At 42.5% G+C, this 14,617-nt stretch overlaps 5 non-coding genes across 5 annotated transcripts; all 5 read right to left on the bottom strand.

Annotated features, from left to right (window-relative positions):
* Positions 1–237: 237 nt before the first annotated feature.
* On the bottom strand, positions 238–310 carry TRNAV-AAC (transfer RNA valine (anticodon AAC)). Its single transcript has one exon. It is a non-coding gene; the product is annotated as a tRNA-Val (tRNA).
* A 411-nt stretch (positions 311–721) lies between these two features.
* Positions 722–793, bottom strand: TRNAV-UAC (transfer RNA valine (anticodon UAC)). Its single transcript has one exon. It is a non-coding gene; the product is annotated as a tRNA-Val (tRNA).
* Positions 794–3,897: 3,104 nt separating this feature from the next.
* On the bottom strand, positions 3,898–3,970 carry TRNAV-CAC (transfer RNA valine (anticodon CAC)). The gene has a single exon. It is a non-coding gene; the product is annotated as a tRNA-Val (tRNA).
* An 835-nt stretch (positions 3,971–4,805) lies between these two features.
* TRNAV-AAC (transfer RNA valine (anticodon AAC)) lies at positions 4,806–4,878 on the bottom strand. Its single transcript has one exon. It is a non-coding gene; the product is annotated as a tRNA-Val (tRNA).
* A 1,346-nt stretch (positions 4,879–6,224) lies between these two features.
* On the bottom strand, positions 6,225–6,297 carry TRNAV-CAC (transfer RNA valine (anticodon CAC)). The gene has a single exon. It is a non-coding gene; the product is annotated as a tRNA-Val (tRNA).
* Between the last annotated feature and the right edge of the window lie 8,320 nt (positions 6,298–14,617).

The raw sequence follows: 14,617 nt of genomic DNA, 5'->3' as shown, positions 1-14,617 counted from the left end.
GGAGCAAATACATTATAGAACATTCAGATACTAAAACAGCAGACGAAAACGACTTGTTAATGGAACTGTTCTTATAGAAAAAGAATATAACACGATTTACACCACCGTCGGGTGCCGTGAGAGTAACTCTCCGTGTTTGCCCATTATCATACCAGGTGAATGCTGGGCCTCGCTCGCCTTCTTCACACCTACAGTGTTGCACAAAAATTAGACGGTGTTTTTTCCAATGAAAATAGCTGTTTCCGCCCGGGATTTAAACGGGGACCTTCCGCGTGTTAGGCGGATGTGATAACCAGTACACCACGGAAACGACCGCGCATAGTCTCACTTACAGGATATATTCAAGATTTAAACAAAAGCTACTTTGTAGCATTCAGGGATGTGCAGTGTTAAGCACATGTATTTGTTAGAAATTAAAGTAGGGCGCCAAACTTCCAGTGCCCTGGAATATGGACCACAGGAGCAATGATATTGTAGAACTTTCAGATACTATAACAGAAGCCCTAGAACAACTGGTCGAAGGAACTATTGTTATAGAACGCCAATTTCATTCGTTTTTCACCGCCGACGGCCGCCGTGCAGGACACTTCCCGTGAATTCCCATTACCATAGCACGTGAACGATGGGCCCCGCTCGCTATTTCCACACATCTAATATTTTTCTACCATTGTCACATATTATTTTTGCACAAAAAAGCAGTGGTTTTCCTGTAAAAAAGAGCTGCTTCCACCCGGGATCGAACCGGGGACTTCCGCGTGTAAAGCGGATGTGATAACCACTACACCACGGAAACAAGCACATGTCTGGGCATTTACAGAATACATCTAAGCTGAAAACCAAAGCCAGTGTGTGGCATTCCTTGATGTGCTGTGATAAGCAAAGGTGTAAACTTTATGTCTGTGGAACGTCTGTGCTCCACACTCAATTAAAGCGCGAAATTTCCGGTGGCCTGGAATTTGTACCAGAGGAGCTAGTAAGACCTAGATTAAACACATATAACGACAGTCGAAAAACAACTTCATAACCCTCTACTGCAAACTGTTTCCCTCAGGCAACAAATTACTTTTCACTTGTATAAATGGATAAATATTCTAGACAGAAGTAGTTTTATGGACAATCCTAAACTTTACAGTCATTTAAAGACATATACCAGTGATGCCTACATTTTCATATATACTGTACATAACATAAGCCAAAACAGCAATACAACCAACGAGCTAGAATAACATAGAGGGGCTGTATGCCTGTCATCAGCGCTCCCAGCTTGAAGCAAGTTGATAAGGGGCAGCCATGTTAACGGTTGTCAAAACAAAGTGAATTGGCGCGAGAGCATATGTTGAGGTGACAGGGAGATCGTGCATGCCAATTTGATTCCCTAAGTTTTAAGAAGTGAAAACATAGATTCTCGCTTTCAAGAATGCCAGCCGTAAGCTCAGCGTATGGTTGTACTAATCGGAGTAATAAAACCAAGGATATATCGTACTTTAAGTAAGTATTACTGAATTATAGCCGAGATTCCTTTTTGTAATTTCTGTTTGTAATTAAATCCATTTTATTATCTACTTAGCGAAAGTACGGATAGCCACGGTAATTGTTTATCGAATTTTGCTTCAGATTTCGTTTAAAGAACGAGGAATTAACGGAACAATGCGTTGTGAGGGCGAAAAGACAAAAATGGTATCCCACTCAATTCAGTTGCTTATGCTCTGTACATTTCCAGCCCTATTTAATTTTCATTTACAAATAAAGGAAATGGAGCGCCCACCACCAAGAAAACGAAACCACAAAAAAAAAACAAAAAAAAAAAACCACTTATTTCGTTCAAAAGTACACCAAGTATGGTAAATACAGTATATTTTACTGCTATTTTTGAAATGTATACAGCCTTTATTGTAGATGTCTGTTGCCTTGGTTTTTAAAACTATGCCACACTTCATAATGGACAACTTTCAAGCTTACCTTTCAGCTAGTAATCCCAGTATGATATGGTAATGGGAAAACATGATATCCCCCCTATATTATAATAAATAATTACACTAAACGATTATTGTGGTAAAGTATTCATGGGCCGCCTCTGTGGTGTACTGGTTAGCGTGAGCAGCTGCCACCCCTGGAAGCCCGGGTTCGATTCCCGACTCCGCCACAAAATTTGAAAAGGGGCACGAGGGCTGGAACGGGATTCTATCAGCCTGAGGAGGTCAACTGAATAGAAGTGAGTTCGACTCCCACCTCAGCCATCCTCGAAGTGATTTTCCGTGGTTTCCCACTTCTCCTCCAGGCAAATGCCGGGATGGTACCCAACTTAAGGCCACGGCCGCTTCCTTCTCCCCCCCACAAGGCCCCTGTTCAGCATAGCAGGTACAGCCCTCCCTCACAGTTGTATCCCCCGACCCAATGTCTCACGCTCCAGAACACTGTCGTTGAGGTGGTAGAAGTGGGATCCGTCGCTGAGTCCGTAGGAAAAACCAAGGATAAACAGGGTAAACAGATTAAGAAAGGAACACAGTACTCATGAGGATGCAATAATTTTAAAAATATGAACAGAATGAGGTTGTAACCTATTGTAGATCCCTATGATTTTAAGGCTTCCTGTCATAAATATTTATGTCCATCGTTTTTATTCTAATTTACGCTTAACCACAACAGCCAAGCAGGGAAACGCTCTTGTTCCGATTTCGAGGCCTATTCGTATGTCACTGTGCGATGATTTCGAACTACCCTACAATCAACTGATCGTGATGTTGGCCTCGTGCCGCAATATGATGAAGTGGCGGTATTCGCTTTAATGCTTCCAGCTTTCGGCAACGGTATTTAATTCTCCCCCAGTGATTCTAAAATTCGTATTTTCTACACTTTTCGTCATTTAAAGGCCATGCCCCCTTGCTTCTGTGACAACAGGAAACATGGCGGACGTTCGTTCCATTAGCTTCACCCAGGCAGCGCTTCCGCCTCTCTATGTTATTCTAGCTCGTTGAATACAACCAAAGGTAGACCTTCCACATTGTCAACATCCACGCGTACCAACCACCGTTTATTTATCGTGGGCGCTCCCCATCACAAAACCACAGGCTTTAGGAGTACATCTGGCTCAACATCAAAGACATAGCAACATATGGTCGTGCGAGTTGTACTTGCGCCTTGCAGTATGTACCCATGGATAGTAGGCAGGAATTAAATTCCAGAAATTTCAGAAACTGGTCCGCCTCTGTGGTGTAGTGGTTAGCGTGATTAGCTGCCACCCCCGGAGGCCCGTGTTCGATTCCCGGCTCTGCCACGAAATTTGAAAAGTGGTATGAGGGCTGGAACGGGGTCCACTCAGCCTCGGGAGGTCAACTGAGTAGAGGTGGGTTCGATTCTCACCTCAGCCATCCTGGAAGTGGTTTTCCGTGGTTTCCCACTTCTCCTCCAGGCGAATGCCGGGATGGTACCTAACATAAGGCCACGGCCGCTTCCTTCCCATCCCTCCACAAGGCCCCTGTTCAGCATAGCAGGTGAGGCCGCCTGGGCGAGGTACTGGTCATTCTCCCCAGTTGTATCCCCGATCAAGAGTCTGAAGCTCCAGGACACTGCCCTTGAGGCGGTAGAGGTGGGATCCCTCGCTGTGTCCGAGGGAAAAGCCGACCCTGGAGGGTAAACAGATGATGATGATGATGAATTTCAGAAACTGTAACAGCGGCTGTAGAACAACTTGTTAAGAACTATTGTTATAGTACGCCAATTTCAAACGTTTTACGCCAATGTCGGGAGACGTGAAAGTAATTTCCCGCTTTTCACCAGTATGATACCACGGGAATGCTACACCACGCTCGCCTTCTTCACACTCCTAGCATTTTTCTCCCATTACCGCCTATCAGTGATGCATAAAAATCAGACAGCGGTTTTCCAATGTAAATAAGCTGTTTCCGCCCGGAATCGAACCGGGGACCTTCCGCATGTGAGGCGGATGTGATAACCACTACACCACCGAAACAACCGCATGTCTTGGCATTTACAGAATATATTCCATCTGCAAACTAAAGCCAGTTTTTAGCATTTTTTGATGTGCAGCGTTAAGCGAACGTGTAAACTTTCATGTCTGTGGAACGTATGTACTGCACATTAAATTAATGCTCGAAATTTCCGGCGACCTGGAATTTTAAAAATGGGAGCTAGTGAGATCTAGACAATGTCGGAACCCTGATGAAAATTTCGCGTGGATTACTACTTTCCCGCCTGCTTTATTCACACTCCTAGCCTTTTAATCTTCCATTGCCGCCATAAGACCTATCTGTGTTTCAGAATATATAATTTAAAATGTGACTTTCCAATATGAAATTAGTTCACCCCGCCCAGCATATAACCGCGGACCTTCCACGGGTTACACGGATGTGCTAACCATTACACAATGCAAAAAAACTGCTTGATTTCCAATTTACAGAATGCACTCATGTTGTTCACTAAAGCAACTTTGTTGCATTCATTGATGTGCAGTGCTAAGCACAAGTGTAAATGTGTTTGTCTGTCTAAAATGCCTTTTTTACAGCTTGAAGTAGGTCGCTTTATATCCAGTGCCATGGAATAAGGACCGGAGGAGCAAATACATTATAGAACATTCAGATACTAAAGCAGCAGACGAAAACGATTTGTTAATGGAACTATTCTTATAGAACAAGAATATAACACGATTTACACCACCGTCGGCTGCCGTGAGAGCAACTCTCCGTGTTTGCCCATTATCATACCAGGTGAACGCTGGGCCTCGCTCGCCTTCTTCACACCTACAGTGTTGCACAAAAATTAGAGAGTGTTTTTCCAATGAAAATAGCTGTTTCCGCCCGGGATTGAACCGGGGACCTTCCGCGTGTTAGGCGCATGTGATAACCACTACACCACGGAAACGACCGGGCGTAGTCTCACTTACAGGATATATTCAATATTTAAACAAAAGCTACTTTGTAGCATTCGGGGATGTGCAGTGTTAAGCACATGTATTTGTTAGAAATTAAAGTAGGGCGCCAAACTTCCAGTGCCCTGGAATATGGACCACAGGAGCAATGATATTGTAGAACCTTCAGATACTATAACAGAAGCCCTAGAACAAATGGTCGAAGGAACTATTGTTATAGAACGCCAATTTCATTCGTTTTTCACCGCCGACGGCCACTGTGCAGGAAACTTCCCTTGAACTCCCATTATCATAGCACGTAAACGATGGGCCCCGCTCGCCATTTCCACACATCTAATATTTTTCTACCATTGTCACATATTATTTTTGCACAAAAAAGCAGTGGTTTTCCTGTAAAAAAGAGCTGCTTCCGCCCGGGGTCGCACCGGGGACCATCCGCGTGTAAAGCGGATGTTATAACCACTACACCACGGAAACAACCACATATCTGGGCATTTACAGAATACATTCAAGCTGATAACCAAAGCCAGTGTGTGGCATTCCTTGATGTGCTGTGATAAGCAAAGGTGTAAACTTTATGTCTGTGGTACGTCTGTGCTCCACACTAAATTAAAGCGCGAAATTTCCGGTGGCCTGGAATTTGTACCAGAGGAGTTAGTAAGACCTAGATTAAACACATATAACGACAGTCGAAAAACAACTTCATAACCCTCTACTGCAAACTGTTTCCCTCAGGCAACAAATTACTTTTCACTTGTATAAATGGATAAATATTCTAGACAAAAGTAGTTTTATGGACAATCCTAAACTTTACAGTCATTTAAAGACATATACCAATGACGCCTACATTTTCATATATACTGTACATAACATAAGCCAAAACAGCAATACAACCAAAGGTAGACCTTCCACATTGTCAACATCCACGCGTACCAACCACCGTTTATTTATCGTGGGCGCTCCCCATCACAAAACCACAGGCTTTAGGAGTTCATCTGGCTCAACATCAAAAACATAGCAGCATATGGTCGTGCAAGTTGTACTTGCGCCTTGCAGTATGTACCCATGGATAGTAGGCAGAAATTAAATTCCAGAAATTTCAGAAACTGTAACAGCGGCTGTAGAACAACTTGTTAAGAACTATTGTTATAGTACGCCAATTTCAAACGTTTTACGCCAATGTCGGGAGCCGTGAAAGTAATTTCCCGTTTTTCACCAGTATGATACCACGTGAATGCTACACCACGCTCGCCTTCTTCACACTCCTAACAGTTTTCTCCCATTGTCGCCTGTCAGTGATGCACAAAAATCAGACAGCGGTTTTCCAATGTAAATAAGCTGTTTCCGCCCGGTATCGAACCGGGGACCTTCCGCGTGTGAGGCGGATGTGATAACCACTACACCACGGAAACAACCGCATATCTTGGCATTTACAGAATATATTCCATCTGCAAACTAAAGCCAGTTTTTAGCATTTTTTGATGTGCAGCGTTAAGCGAACGTGTAAACTTTCATGTCTGTGGAACGTATGTACTGCACATTAAATTAATGCTCGAAATTTCCGGCGACCTGGAATTTTAAAAATGGGAGCTAGTGAGATCTAGACAATGTCGGAACCCTGATGAAAATTTCGTGTTGATTACTACTTTTCCGCCTGCTTTATTCACAGTCCTAGCCTTTTAATCTTCCATTGACGCCATAAGACCTATCTGTGTTTCAGAATATATAATAGTAGTATAATTGGATGGTTCTGGCGCCTCCGCCGCATCCTCTGCCGCCCGCCTCCTCCGCCGCCGCCGCCGCCCGCGGGAAATTTGAATTTTGGCGGGAAATTTGAATTTTGGCGCGAGATTTGAATTTGTAAACAAAGCCACGTGCTTTTTGACAGCTGTCATCGACAACAACGCATCGCTAACCTCACTGCTGCCATCTTGACGGGCCTAAACCTCACTAGTACCAACTTAACCTAACTAGCGTGAGGTAAACAAAGCCACGTGTTTTTTGACAGCCACGTGCTTTTTGACAGACAACAACGCATCGCTAACCTCGGTACTGCCATCTTGACGGGCCTAAACCTCACTAGTGCCAACTTAACCTAACTAGCATGAGGTAAACAAAGCCACGTGTTTTTTGACAGCCACGTGCTTTTTGACAGACAACAACGCATCGCTAACCTCAGTACTGCCATCTTGACGGGCCTAAACCTCAGTAGTGCCAACTTAACCTAACTAGTGCGAGATAAACAAATCCACGTGCTTTTTGACAGCCACGTGCTTTTTGACAGATTTGTAAACAAAGCCACGTGCTTTTTGACAGCTGTCATCGACAACAACGCATCGCTAACCTCAGTACTGCCATCTTGACGGGCCTAAACCTCAGTAGTACCAACTTAACCTAACTAGCGTGTGGTAAACAAAGCCACGTGCTTTTTGACAGCCACGTGCTTTTTTGACAGCTGTCATCCGCCATCTTTAAACTACAGAGCACCGTGGTGCCCTCTTTCATCACCTGTCATCGGCAGTGCTGCCATCTTGACAGACCTAAACCTTAGTGCTACCAACTTAACCTCACTAGCTCGAGATAAACAAATCCACGTGCTTTTTGACAGCCACGTGCTTTTTTGATAGCTGTCATCCGCCATCTTTAATCTATAGAGCACAGTGCTGCCCTCTTTAGCTACTTACCTTTGAAATGTGGTGGCGGATAATTTGAAAAATGCTTTTCGACAAGCAGCCATCTTTAATCCAGAGAGAACAGTGCTGCCCTCTATGTGGTGGCGGCAAATTGAAAAATTCCACGTGCTCTTGTTTGAAAACAAACTGACGTGCTTTTTTGACAGCTGTCATCTGCCGTCTTTAATCTATAGAGCACAGTGCTGCCCTCTTTACTTTGAAATGTGGTGGTGGTAAATTCCACGTGCTCTTGTTTGGAAACAAAGCCACGTGCAGCTGTCATCCGCCATCTTTAATCAACAGAGCACTGTGCTACTATCATGCGGGCAATTTCATCACCTGTCATCCGCCATCTTTAATCCACAGAACACCGTGCTGCCCTCTTTATGGCTACTACCTTAAGCACGTAGTAGCGGACAATTTGAAAAGTTCTGTTAGCTATCATCCGCCATCTTTAATCAAGAGAGCACCGTGCTGCCATCTTTAGCTAGATACCTTTGAAATGTGGTGGCGGCAAATTGAAAAATTCCACGTGCTCTTGTTTGGAAACAAACTCACGTGCTTTTTCGACAGCTACCATCCGCCATCTTTAATCAACAGAGCATAGTCCTGCCCTCTTTAGTTTGAAATGTGATGGCGGCAAATTCCACGTGCTCTTGTTTGGTAAACATAGCCATGTGCTTTTTTGACAGCTGTCATCCGCCATCTTTAATACAGAGAGCACCGTGCTGCCCTCTTTATCGTAGTAGATGTAAATTCGTCACCTGTCATCCGCGGTGCTGCCATCTTTAGCTAGATACCTTTGAAAAGTGGTGGCGGATAATTTAAAAAGAAAAATTCTACAGCAGCCCTCTCTCGACGCTAATTGCATAAGATGGTGGCTATACATGACTCCTTAAGGGTGCTTACGCAAGATGGCTGCTATACACAGGTTCTTATGAGAAGCCCTTGGGATGCTTGCGCAAGATGGCAGTTATACATGGCTCCTTATGAGATACCCTAGGGATGCTTGCGCAAGATAGCGGCTGATCTTATGGGACGGCTTAAGGGTCCTTGCACAAGATGGCTTGAGACGCCCTAAGGATGCTTGCGCAAGATGGCGGACACAAGATGGCAGCTATACATAACTCCTTATGAGACGCTTTAAGGGTGCTTGCGCAAGATAGTTGCTACTCTTATGAAGAATGCTAGCTTAGAGGCTAACGTGTCGTGATAGTTCGATTCATTAAATTTAGGGCTTAAATGCAAAATGTTAAATATATCGAAAACGGTGCACCGTAGAGCAAAACGGACAAAATTTTTCTGCCTAATACCTAGCTTCGCAGTATGAGGAACAAGAAAATCATAGTCTAATGATGGGATCAACGGTTCGGTTCCTACTTAGGCCCTTTGGCATTTGCTCTGTTTTAGCTTGTATTGAAGCGAGTCTTCGTAACTTGATCAGGTCTAGCTATGGTAGAGAGTATAACGTACCGTGCAGGTTCGATTCATTAAATTTGGAGGCTTAAATGCAAAATGTTAAATATCTCGAAAACGATGCATCGTAGAGCAAAACGGACAAAATTTTTCCGCCTAATACGTAGGTTCGTAGTATCAGGAACAAGAAAAAACATAGTCTAATGATGAGATCAACGGTTCGATTCCTACTTAAGCCCTTTGGCATTCGCAGCTATCTATTTCTACAAGATGGTGGCTGCTCTTATGAGAAACAAGATGCCTTGAGACGTCCTAGGGATGCTTACGCAAGATGGCAGACACAAAATGGTGACTATACATAGCTCCTTATGAGACGGCCTAGGGGTGCTCGCACAAGATGGCGGCTACTCTTATGAAGAAAGCTAGCTTAGAGGCTACTGCGCAAGATAACAGCTGCTGTTATGCATGTGGTGGAGGGCAATTTGAAATTCTATGTGCTTAATCAACAGAGCACCCTGCTGCCCTCTTTAGCTGAAATGTGGTGGTGGATAATTTGAAAAATTCTTTTGACAGCTATCATCTTTAAAAACAATGGCGACTATACATAGGCTGTTAAGGTCTTATCATTCTCCTCCTCCTCCTCCTCCTCCCCCTCCTCCTTCTCTACCTCCTCCTCCGCCTCTTATGTCAAGGCATAGCTTTATATCGAACAAGTTTAAACCTGCATCGCGAAGGCAAGCGTGTGCAGCGATAACATTATTGTGCATGTTTAGACTTTCGAAACATAAGAAGAGTAGAATCAAACGCTGTACTCGATACGACATGTGATCAGAACATTGATTGATGCGTTCAGAAAAACAAAATAAGTGATCAAGACTAGAATCGAACAATGTACTCAATACATCATGTGTTTAGAATATGTCAGGGGATACGCTTGTTCTAAGAAGATCAGATTGAAACATAACAAAACTAGAATAGAACACTGTAATCGATGTTGTTAACTTCAACATGTAATCAGAACATTGATTGATGTGTTCAGAACACAAAATAAGTGATCATGACTAGAATCGAACACTGTACTCGATACAACATGTGATCAGAACATTGATCGATGTGTTCAGAACACGAAATAAGTGATCAAGACTAGAATCGAACACTGTACTCAATACAACATGTGTTTAGAACATGTTAGGGGGTACCCTTGTTCTAAGAAGATCAGAATGAAACATAACAAGACTAGAATCGAACACTGTAATCGATGTTGTTAACCTCAACATATGATCAGAACATTGTTTGATGTGTTCAGAGCAAAAGTACAATTTTGATGATTTGCTTAGTGTAAAATCAAAAACTATGGAAACACACTGTGCACATATCGCGTAGCTAACTCGCTCAGTAAGCAATATTGCAAAACTACAACTTCAATGATTTGCATAGTGTAAAAATCAAAAACACACTGTACCCATACTGCGCAGCTAACTCGCTCGGTAAACGATATAGCCAAAGTATAACTTCAAATTATTTACCTTCCATCATTCGTCTTGTGTGTAAAAATCAGTCGAACAAGTTATCGCATAAACATGGCTGAAAAAAAATCGTGATAGGGTATGGAACCCAGGGGTTACATCTTATCAGAAGGGCAAAAAGGATGAAAGGACTCTTCCTCCTCCTTACCGCACATTCCTTGAAGGGCTAATTGGCTGAAGGGCTAATGGGCTAAAGGGCTAAAGGGCTAATGGGCTAAAGGGCTAATGGGCTAAAGGGCTAAAGGAGCAACAACCTCGTCGATCGCTATCAGCAAGAACGCTTGTACTTTGTTAAGTGTAGAAAATTAATCTTTATTTGTAAATGGTTTCATGTTCAGAACAAGGAATGGAAAATCCCCGAGGTGCGATGAGTTACGTTTTTCGAACTAGTGTTTGGAACACTGAACTTTTCAAGATGATAGCAGAGAGTTTAGCAATGTTCTGTTGTTGGATTTTAAATTCCGCGCTACAACATGCATAAGGTGGTAGCCTTGAGGTTTACCGCCGTAAAGATGGCAAGAGTGAGGTTAACAATGTTCTGTTGTTGGATTTTAAATTCCGCGCTACAACATGCATAAGGTAGCAGCCTTGAGGTTTACCGCCGTAAAGATGGCAAGAGTGAGGTTAACAATGTTCTGCTGTTGGATTTTAAATTCCGCGCTATAACATGCATAAGGTGGCAGCCTTCAGGTTTACCGCCGTAAAGATGGCAGCAGTGAGGTTAGCGACGCTCTATTGTCCTTCAAAGTGAGGTTAGGGTTCGTCAAGAAGACAGCTGTCAAAAAAGCACGTGGCTATGTTTACCAAACAAGAGCACGTGGTCGTGACGTCACGGTCACGTAATCAATCCTTAGCTCGACGTCGTTAAGAGCAGTATTAGGGTTAGCTATGCTTAAAAGTCTTGGGAACAGAGCAGCAGTATGAATTGCTATGTTTCAAAGCGTGTACACATGACCTATCGATTTTACATGCATCGACCATCGAACTAAACTTCATCCGCTAGATCGTGCTGCTATCTTAGCACAACCTATACCCATAAAATCAAAGTACAATGAATAGCCATGTTTCAAAGCGTGTACACATCACCTATCGATTTTGCACACATCGACTCACGTACTAAACTTCTTCCGCTAGATTGTGCTGCTATCTTAGCATAACCTATACGCGTGACCTTAAGGTGCAAAGAATAGCCATGTTTCAAAGCGTGTACACATTACCTATCGACTTTGCATGCAACAAATATCGTACTAAACTTCTTCCGCTAGGTTGTGCTGCTATCTTAGCATAACTTATACACATGAACTTAAAGTACAAAGAATAGCCATGTTTCAAAGCGTGTACACATTACTTATTGATTTTGCATGCATCAAATATCGTACTAAATTTCTTCCGATAGATTGTGCTGCTATCTTAGCATAACCTATACCCATGAACTTAAAGTATAATGAATAGTCATGTTTTAAAGCGTGTACACATCAACTATCGAATTTGCATGTATCGACTCTCGTACTAAACTTCTGCAGGTAGATTGTGCTGCTATCTCAGCATAACTAAGACGCATGAACTTAAAGAACAAAGAAGAGCTATGTCTCAAAACGTGTACACATTACCTATCGATTTTGCAAGCATCGACTCTCGTACTAAACTTCTTCCGCTAGATTGTGCTGCTATCTTAGCGTAACCTATACGCATGACCTTAAGGTACAAAGAATAGCCATGTTTCAAAGCGTGTACACATTACCTATCGACTTTGCATGCAACAAATATCGTACTAAACTTCTTCCGCTAGGTTGTGCTGCTATCTTAGCATAACTTATACACATGAACTTAAAGTACGAAGAATAGCCATGTTTCAAAGCGTGTGCACATTACTCATTGATTTTGCATTCATCGAATCTCGTACTAAATTTCTTCCGCTAGATTGTGCTGCTATCTTAGCATAACCTATACCCATGAACTTAAAGTACAATGAATAGTCATGTTTTAAAGCGTGTACGCATCAACTATCGATTTTGCATGTATCGACTCTCGTGCAAAACTTCTTCAGGTAGATTGTGCTGCTATCTTAGCATAACTAAGACGCATGAACTTAAAGTACAAAGAATAGCCTTGTTTCAAAGCGTGTACACATTACCTAATGATTTTGCAAGCATCGACTCTCGTACTAAACTTCTTCCACTAGATTGTGCTAAAATCGTGAAAGTGTGCTGCTATCTTAGCATAACCTATCGATTTTACATGCATCGACTATCGCAAGCATAACTAAGACGCATGAACTTAAAGTACAAAGAATAGCCTTGTTTCAAAGCGTGTACAGATCACCCTGAACTTCTTCCGCCAGATTGTGCTGCTATCTTAGCATAACCTATACGTATGACTTTAAGGTACAAAGAATAGCCATGTTTCAAAGCGTGTACACATTACCTATCGACTTTGCATGTATCGACTCTCGTACAAAACTTCTTCCGCTAGGTTGTGCTGCTATCTTAGCATAACTCATACACATGAACTTAAAGTACAAAGAATAGCCTTGTTTCAAAGCGTTTACACATTACCTAATGATTTTGCACGAAACGACTATCATACTAAACTTTTTCCACTAGATTGTGCTAAAATCATGTAAGTGTGCTGCTATCTTAGCATAACCTATCGATTTTACATGCATCGACTATCGTACTAGACTTCTTCCGCTAGAGCATGTAGCAATCGCTTTTGTGTATCCCAAACCCCTGTGCACGAACTTAAAGCATAAAGATGAGCCATGTTCTAAAGCGTGTACACATCACCTATCGATAATGTATGTATCGAATATCGTACTAAACTTCTCCTGCTAGAGCGTACGAGTATCGCTTGTGCGTGCACGAACTTAAAGCATAAAGAATAGCAATGTATAAAAATCTTGTAAACAAAGCAGCAGCATTACGTATAGTCAAGATTAAATGCGTGCACACATCATGTATCCATGATGCACACAGTACTAAACTTATTCCATTAGAATGTACAAAGTTCGCATGTGTTTGTACTGCTATCTTAGCATAGCCTATGTGCATGAACTTAAAGCATAAAGAATAGTTATGTGTAAAAAATCTTGTGAACATAGCAGAGTGTTAACTACGTAGGTGTAGACATTGAACTTTACATGCTGAGGCAACATACTACGTGACCGTGACGTCACGACCACGTGCTCTTGTTTGGTAAACATAGCCACGTGCTTTTTTGACAGCTGTCTTCTTGACGAACCCTAACCTCACTTTGAAGGACAATAGAGCGTCGCTAACCTCACTGCTGCCATCTTTACGGCGGTAAACCTGAAGGCTGCCACCTTATGCATGTTATAGCGCGGAATTTAAAATCCAACAGCAGAACATTGTTAACCTCACTCTTGCCATCTTTACGGCGGTAAACCTCAAGGCCTCTACCTTATGCATGTTGTAGCGCGGAATTTAAAATCCAACAACAGAACATTGTTAACCTCACTCTTGCCATCTTTACGGCGGTAAACCTCAAGGCTACCACCTTATGCATGTTGTAGCGCGGAATTTAAAATCCAACAACAGAACATTGCTAAACTCTCTGCTATCATCTTGAAAAGTTCAGTGTTCCAAACACTAGTTCGAAAAACGTAACTCATCGCACCTCGGGGATTTTCCATTCCTTGTTCTGAACATGAAACCATTTACAAATAAAGATTAATTTTCTACACTTAACAAAGTACAAGCGTTCTTGCTGATAGCGATCGACGAGGTTGTTGCTCCTTTAGCCCTTTAGCCCATTAGCCCTTTAGCCCATTAGCCCTTTAGCCCTTTAGCCCATTAGCCCTTCAGCCAATTAGCCCTTCAAGGAATGTGCGGTAAGGAGGAGGAAGAGTCCTTTCATCCTTTTTGCCCTTCTGATAAGATGTAACCCCTGGGTTCCATACCCTATCACGATTTTTTTTCAGCCATGTTTATGCGATAACTTGTTCGACTGATTTTTACACACAAGACGAATGATGGAAGGTAAATAATTTGAAGTTATACTTTGGCTATATCGTTTACCGAGCGAGTTAGCTGCGCAGTATGGGTACAGTGTGTTTTTGATTTTTACACTATGCAAATCATTGAAGTTGTAGTTTTGCA

The sequence above is a fragment of the Anabrus simplex genome, chromosome 3, assembly GCF_040414725.1.
Source record: "Anabrus simplex isolate iqAnaSimp1 chromosome 3, ASM4041472v1, whole genome shotgun sequence".
Taxonomy (NCBI): domain Eukaryota; kingdom Metazoa; phylum Arthropoda; class Insecta; order Orthoptera; family Tettigoniidae; genus Anabrus; species Anabrus simplex.
This window is presented reverse-complemented; position numbering and strand designations above follow the sequence as displayed.